This window comes from Haliotis asinina, unplaced genomic scaffold, assembly GCF_037392515.1.
Source record: "Haliotis asinina isolate JCU_RB_2024 unplaced genomic scaffold, JCU_Hal_asi_v2 scaffold_86, whole genome shotgun sequence".
Lineage (NCBI taxonomy): Eukaryota > Metazoa > Mollusca > Gastropoda > Lepetellida > Haliotidae > Haliotis > Haliotis asinina.
The window spans coordinates 40,323-46,322 of NW_027133952.1; the positions used below are offsets into that span (position 1 = coordinate 40,323).

Below are 6,000 nucleotides of genomic sequence, written 5' to 3' on the forward strand. Positions count from 1 at the left end.
CCCGGATCAGAGATGCACGTGCATGCAGTCTAAATGGAAATAAATCCGTCTGTGTGTGTTTTTATCTATCAGTAATTTTTTCACAAAGTGAAGGTACTAATGGACTGTTCTGTACAATAAACTGTACGAACAATTAACCTGCCATGAAATATATGTGAAGCGTTGATGATGTGACACCTGAATAGGGCAACGCCAGGGTGATGTAAGTGAAAACTGGAACCTGTCCCAAGCATACTTACCTGGCACAGGCTTTACAGTGATCCGCAAGGCTGTGGGCCCGGGGCGAGACCTTTCCATTGCACCTCGGTTTGGTTGACCCCTGCGATCGTCCCAAATGTGGACGACTCGGGTGCGCAATTTATAAGTGTGGGGGACTGCGTTCGCGCTCTCCCCTTGAAAATCAACCCCAAAAATAGATATTTTCAGTTGACACTTCCCCCACTTCCAAATCACTTGAAGATGATTGTTTTCCCGTGTGTGTATGTGCAAACTATGTGTTTTTAATGCGCATGTGTTAATCTGTTTGCTGTGGCAAAAGTATATGTTTAAAGCAAGTCTGAGTTTGATGTATTTCAGATGGGATCGCTTTGTCAGCCAGTTGTTGTGTTTGGACTGTCAAGTTGTCTCCCCTGCGTCCCGGATCAGAGATGCACGTGCATGCAGTCTAAATGGAAATAAATCCGTCTGTGTGTGTTTTTATCTATCAGTAATTTTTTCACAAAGTGAAGGTACTAATGGACTGTTCTGTACAATAAACTGTACGAACAATTAACCTGCCATGAAATATATGTGAAGCGTTGATGATGTGACACCTGAATAGGGCAACGCCAGGGTGATGTAAGTGAAAACTGGAACCTGTCCCAAGCATACTTACCTGGCACAGGCTTTACAGTGATCCGCAAGGCTGTGGGCCCGGGGCGAGACCTTTCCATTGCACCTCGGTTTGGTTGACCCCTGCGATCGTCCCAAATGTGGACGACTCGGGTGCGCAATTTATAAGTGTGGGGGACTGCGTTCGCGCTCTCCCCTTGAAAATCAACCCCAAAAATAGATATTTTCAGTTGACACTTCCCCCACTTCCAAATCACTTGAAGATGATTGTTTTCCCGTGTGTGTATGTGCAAACTATGTGTTTTTAATGCGCATGTGTTAATCTGTTTGCTGTGGCAAAAGTATATGTTTAAAGCAAGTCTGAGTTTGATGTATTTCAGATGGGATCGCTTTGTCAGCCAGTTGTTGTGTTTGGACTGTCAAGTTGTCTCCCCTGCGTCCCGGATCAGAGATGCACGTGCATGCAGTCTAAATGGAAATAAATCCGTCTGTGTGTGTTTTTATCTATCAGTAATTTTTTCACAAAGTGAAGGTACTAATGGACTGTTCTGTACAATAAACTGTACGAACAATTAACCTGCCATGAAATATATGTGAAGCGTTGATGATGTGACACCTGAATAGGGCAACGCCAGGGTGATGTAAGTGAAAACTGGAACCTGTCCCAAGCATACTTACCTGGCACAGGCTTTACAGTGATCCGCAAGGCTGTGGGCCCGGGGCGAGACCTTTCCATTGCACCTCGGTTTGGTTGACCCCTGCGATCGTCCCAAATGTGGACGACTCGGGTGCGCAATTTATAAGTGTGGGGGACTGCGTTCGCGCTCTCCCCTTGAAAATCAACCCCAAAAATAGATATTTTCAGTTGACACTTCCCCCACTTCCAAATCACTTGAAGATGATTGTTTTCCCGTGTGTGTATGTGCAAACTATGTGTTTTTAATGCGCATGTGTTAATCTGTTTGCTGTGGCAAAAGTATATGTTTAAAGCAAGTCTGAGTTTGATGTATTTCAGATGGGATCGCTTTGTCAGCCAGTTGTTGTGTTTGGACTGTCAAGTTGTCTCCCCTGCGTCCCGGATCAGAGATGCACGTGCATGCAGTCTAAATGGAAATAAATCCGTCTGTGTGTGTTTTTATCTATCAGTAATTTTTTCACAAAGTGAAGGTACTAATGGACTGTTCTGTACAATAAACTGTACGAACAATTAACCTGCCATGAAATATATGTGAAGCGTTGATGATGTGACACCTGAATAGGGCAACGCCAGGGTGATGTAAGTGAAAACTGGAACCTGTCCCAAGCATACTTACCTGGCACAGGCTTTACAGTGATCCGCAAGGCTGTGGGCCCGGGGCGAGACCTTTCCATTGCACCTCGGTTTGGTTGACCCCTGCGATCGTCCCAAATGTGGACGACTCGGGTGCGCAATTTATAAGTGTGGGGGACTGCGTTCGCGCTCTCCCCTTGAAAATCAACCCCAAAAATAGATATTTTCAGTTGACACTTCCCCCACTTCCAAATCACTTGAAGATGATTGTTTTCCCGTGTGTGTATGTGCAAACTATGTGTTTTTAATGCGCATGTGTTAATCTGTTTGCTGTGGCAAAAGTATATGTTTAAAGCAAGTCTGAGTTTGATGTATTTCAGATGGGATCGCTTTGTCAGCCAGTTGTTGTGTTTGGACTGTCAAGTTGTCTCCCCTGCGTCCCGGATCAGAGATGCACGTGCATGCAGTCTAAATGGAAATAAATCCGTCTGTGTGTGTTTTTATCTATCAGTAATTTTTTCACAAAGTGAAGGTACTAATGGACTGTTCTGTACAATAAACTGTACGAACAATTAACCTGCCATGAAATATATGTGAAGCGTTGATGATGTGACACCTGAATAGGGCAACGCCAGGGTGATGTAAGTGAAAACTGGAACCTGTCCCAAGCATACTTACCTGGCACAGGCTTTACAGTGATCCGCAAGGCTGTGGGCCCGGGGCGAGACCTTTCCATTGCACCTCGGTTTGGTTGACCCCTGCGATCGTCCCAAATGTGGACGACTCGGGTGCGCAATTTATAAGTGTGGGGGACTGCGTTCGCGCTCTCCCCTTGAAAATCAACCCCAAAAATAGATATTTTCAGTTGACACTTCCCCCACTTCCAAATCACTTGAAGATGATTGTTTTCCCGTGTGTGTATGTGCAAACTATGTGTTTTTAATGCGCATGTGTTAATCTGTTTGCTGTGGCAAAAGTATATGTTTAAAGCAAGTCTGAGTTTGATGTATTTCAGATGGGATCGCTTTGTCAGCCAGTTGTTGTGTTTGGACTGTCAAGTTGTCTCCCCTGCGTCCCGGATCAGAGATGCACGTGCATGCAGTCTAAATGGAAATAAATCCGTCTGTGTGTGTTTTTATCTATCAGTAATTTTTTCACAAAGTGAAGGTACTAATGGACTGTTCTGTACAATAAACTGTACGAACAATTAACCTGCCATGAAATATATGTGAAGCGTTGATGATGTGACACCTGAATAGGGCAACGCCAGGGTGATGTAAGTGAAAACTGGAACCTGTCCCAAGCATACTTACCTGGCACAGGCTTTACAGTGATCCGCAAGGCTGTGGGCCCGGGGCGAGACCTTTCCATTGCACCTCGGTTTGGTTGACCCCTGCGATCGTCCCAAATGTGGACGACTCGGGTGCGCAATTTATAAGTGTGGGGGACTGCGTTCGCGCTCTCCCCTTGAAAATCAACCCCAAAAATAGATATTTTCAGTTGACACTTCCCCCACTTCCAAATCACTTGAAGATGATTGTTTTCCCGTGTGTGTATGTGCAAACTATGTGTTTTTAATGCGCATGTGTTAATCTGTTTGCTGTGGCAAAAGTATATGTTTAAAGCAAGTCTGAGTTTGATGTATTTCAGATGGGATCGCTTTGTCAGCCAGTTGTTGTGTTTGGACTGTCAAGTTGTCTCCCCTGCGTCCCGGATCAGAGATGCACGTGCATGCAGTCTAAATGGAAATAAATCCGTCTGTGTGTGTTTTTATCTATCAGTAATTTTTTCACAAAGTGAAGGTACTAATGGACTGTTCTGTACAATAAACTGTACGAACAATTAACCTGCCATGAAATATATGTGAAGCGTTGATGATGTGACACCTGAATAGGGCAACGCCAGGGTGATGTAAGTGAAAACTGGAACCTGTCCCAAGCATACTTACCTGGCACAGGCTTTACAGTGATCCGCAAGGCTGTGGGCCCGGGGCGAGACCTTTCCATTGCACCTCGGTTTGGTTGACCCCTGCGATCGTCCCAAATGTGGACGACTCGGTGTGCGCAATTTATAAGTGTGGGGGACTGCGTTCGCGCTCTCCCCTTGAAAATCAACCCCAAAAATAGATATTTTCAGTTGACACTTCCCCCACTTCCAAATCACTTGAAGATGATTGTTTTCCCGTGTGTGTATGTGCAAACTATGTGTTTTTAATGCGCATGTGTTAATCTGTTTGCTGTGGCAAAAGTATATGTTTAAAGCAAGTCTGAGTTTGATGTATTTCAGATGGGATCGCTTTGTCAGCCAGTTGTTGTGTTTGGACTGTCAAGTTGTCTCCCCTGCGTCCCGGATCAGAGATGCACGTGCATGCAGTCTAAATGGAAATAAATCCGTCTGTGTGTGTTTTTATCTATCAGTAATTTTTTCACAAAGTGAAGGTACTAATGGACTGTTCTGTACAATAAACTGTACGAACAATTAACCTGCCATGAAATATATGTGAAGCGTTGATGATGTGACACCTGAATAGGGCAACGCCAGGGTGATGTAAGTGAAAACTGGAACCTGTCCCAAGCATACTTACCTGGCACAGGCTTTACAGTGATCCGCAAGGCTGTGGGCCCGGGGCGAGACCTTTCCATTGCACCTCGGTTTGGTTGACCCCTGCGATCGTCCCAAATGTGGACGACTCGGGTGCGCAATTTATAAGTGTGGGGGACTGCGTTCGCGCTCTCCCCTTGAAAATCAACCCCAAAAATAGATATTTTCAGTTGACACTTCCCCCACTTCCAAATCACTTGAAGATGATTGTTTTCCCGTGTGTGTATGTGCAAACTATGTGTTTTTAATGCGCATGTGTTAATCTGTTTGCTGTGGCAAAAGTATATGTTTAAAGCAAGTCTGAGTTTGATGTATTTCAGATGGGATCGCTTTGTCAGCCAGTTGTTGTGTTTGGACTGTCAAGTTGTCTCCCCTGCGTCCCGGATCAGAGATGCACGTGCATGCAGTCTAAATGGAAATAAATCCGTCTGTGTGTGTTTTTATCTATCAGTAATTTTTTCACAAAGTGAAGGTACTAATGGACTGTTCTGTACAATAAACTGTACGAACAATTAACCTGCCATGAAATATATGTGAAGCGTTGATGATGTGACACCTGAATAGGGCAACGCCAGGGTGATGTAAGTGAAAACTGGAACCTGTCCCAAGCATACTTACCTGGCACAGGCTTTACAGTGATCCGCAAGGCTGTGGGCCCGGGGCGAGACCTTTCCATTGCACCTCGGTTTGGTTGACCCCTGCGATCGTCCCAAATGTGGACGACTCGGGTGCGCAATTTATAAGTGTGGGGGACTGCGTTCGCGCTCTCCCCTTGAAAATCAACCCCAAAAATAGATATTTTCAGTTGACACTTCCCCCACTTCCAAATCACTTGAAGATGATTGTTTTCCCGTGTGTGTATGTGCAAACTATGTGTTTTTAATGCGCATGTGTTAATCTGTTTGCTGTGGCAAAAGTATATGTTTAAAGCAAGTCTGAGTTTGATGTATTTCAGATGGGATCGCTTTGTCAGCCAGTTGTTGTGTTTGGACTGTCAAGTTGTCTCCCCTGCGTCCCGGATCAGAGATGCACGTGCATGCAGTCTAAATGGAAATAAATCCGTCTGTGTGTGTTTTTATCTATCAGTAATTTTTTCACAAAGTGAAGGTACTAATGGACTGTTCTGTACAATAAACTGTACGAACAATTAACCTGCCATGAAATATATGTGAAGCGTTGATGATGTGACACCTGAATAGGGCAACGCCAGGGTGATGTAAGTGAAAACTGGAACCTGTCCCAAGCATACTTACCTGGCACAGGCTTTACAGTGATCCGCAAGGCTGTGGGCCCGGGGC

At 44.9% G+C, this 6,000-nt stretch overlaps 9 non-coding genes across 9 annotated transcripts; all 9 read left to right on the forward strand.

Moving 5' to 3' along the window:
- The first annotated feature begins 231 nt into the window (after nt 1-231).
- LOC137270681 (U1 spliceosomal RNA) lies at nt 232-395 on the forward strand. The gene has a single exon (XR_010955327.1). It is a non-coding gene; the product is annotated as a U1 spliceosomal RNA (small nuclear RNA).
- A 471-nt stretch (nt 396-866) lies between these two features.
- On the forward strand, nt 867-1,030 carry LOC137270682 (U1 spliceosomal RNA). Its single transcript, XR_010955328.1, has one exon. It is a non-coding gene; the product is annotated as a U1 spliceosomal RNA (small nuclear RNA).
- A 471-nt stretch (nt 1,031-1,501) lies between these two features.
- LOC137270683 (U1 spliceosomal RNA) lies at nt 1,502-1,665 on the forward strand. Its single transcript, XR_010955329.1, has one exon. It is a non-coding gene; the product is annotated as a U1 spliceosomal RNA (small nuclear RNA).
- A 471-nt stretch (nt 1,666-2,136) lies between these two features.
- LOC137270685 (U1 spliceosomal RNA) lies at nt 2,137-2,300 on the forward strand. The gene has a single exon (XR_010955330.1). It is a non-coding gene; the product is annotated as a U1 spliceosomal RNA (small nuclear RNA).
- Nucleotides 2,301-2,771: 471 nt separating this feature from the next.
- Nucleotides 2,772-2,935, forward strand: LOC137270686 (U1 spliceosomal RNA). Its single transcript, XR_010955331.1, has one exon. It is a non-coding gene; the product is annotated as a U1 spliceosomal RNA (small nuclear RNA).
- Nucleotides 2,936-3,406: 471 nt separating this feature from the next.
- LOC137270687 (U1 spliceosomal RNA) lies at nt 3,407-3,570 on the forward strand. Its single transcript, XR_010955332.1, has one exon. It is a non-coding gene; the product is annotated as a U1 spliceosomal RNA (small nuclear RNA).
- A 471-nt stretch (nt 3,571-4,041) lies between these two features.
- Nucleotides 4,042-4,206, forward strand: LOC137270694 (U1 spliceosomal RNA). Its single transcript, XR_010955339.1, has one exon. It is a non-coding gene; the product is annotated as a U1 spliceosomal RNA (small nuclear RNA).
- Nucleotides 4,207-4,677: 471 nt separating this feature from the next.
- LOC137270689 (U1 spliceosomal RNA) lies at nt 4,678-4,841 on the forward strand. The gene has a single exon (XR_010955334.1). It is a non-coding gene; the product is annotated as a U1 spliceosomal RNA (small nuclear RNA).
- Nucleotides 4,842-5,312: 471 nt separating this feature from the next.
- On the forward strand, nt 5,313-5,476 carry LOC137270690 (U1 spliceosomal RNA). Its single transcript, XR_010955335.1, has one exon. It is a non-coding gene; the product is annotated as a U1 spliceosomal RNA (small nuclear RNA).
- The last annotated feature ends 524 nt before the right edge of the window (nt 5,477-6,000 follow it).